Raw genomic sequence first — 831 nt, forward strand, 5'->3', positions numbered from 1 at the left:
TAACGTGGCGAGGAAAGATACAGAGAGAGCTGAGCTACTCCGCTCTTTGGACTCGAATCGCGAGGAAACAATTAGGTTGAAAGAGGCGTTGAAGTGCGTTGAGGAATCCACCGCTCTTATTGTAGATGACCTGGCTGGACTAGAGCGTTCTCGTGAACAAGTACTCGAGGAGCTCGGATCCACCCAGGAGAGACTGATGAAGTTGAAGAGTGAAGCCGCGGAGATTTTGAGCAATTCTGAGGAATCTGCCCGAGCTGATCTGCAGGTGGGACTTGAGCGGAGTTATGTAGATAGACTTCTCAGCTTAAAATCTCATATTCTCAGTCGCCAGTTGCCTTCGGGCTAACAAGCTTTTGTTGTATGCTTTTGACTCGATCTATTAATAGAAACTCCGCATTTGCTTCTTTCTTGTGATCTTTTCTGTATTTCTTCCGAATGGCAGATTTATGGGATTTTTGGCAAACCCCCAGCCCTCAACGGGTTTGATATGTCTTTACCGATTACCGTTTAAAATCGGACTAGCATGTGAATTATTAAGCCCGTCTCACATGTAACGTTGTGCTAAGAGAGTAAACTCTCTGAGGCTTTGTGCTATGATTTTGAATACATAGGCTTCGTCTTTCTCACGGGAATAGACTACCCGGCAACGCGTGTTAGGCGTTGACTTATCCCTACTTAGGCTTCGGGATGAAATTCCCCGTGCATCGAGTGCCCGGATTGAGAATCGTGTCTTTTCTAAAAGCAAAGACAGACTGAGAAACGGGAGAGGAAGAATTTTATATTCTATCTCCCGGTGCTGAAGAGGAAGAATTTTATATTCTATCTTCAGCT

The 831-nt window shown here is 45.1% G+C and overlaps 1 protein-coding gene across 1 annotated transcript in view; it reads left to right on the forward strand.

The window, feature by feature from the left end:
• The window catches only part of LOC109839205 (T-complex protein 1 subunit eta-like), a 7,642-nt gene that overhangs the window by 5,868 nt on the left and 943 nt on the right, over positions 1-831 (forward strand). The window lies entirely within an intron of this gene.

This window comes from Asparagus officinalis, chromosome 4 (assembly GCF_001876935.1).
Source record: "Asparagus officinalis chromosome 4, Aspof.V1, whole genome shotgun sequence".
Classification (NCBI taxonomy): domain Eukaryota; kingdom Viridiplantae; phylum Streptophyta; class Magnoliopsida; order Asparagales; family Asparagaceae; genus Asparagus; species Asparagus officinalis.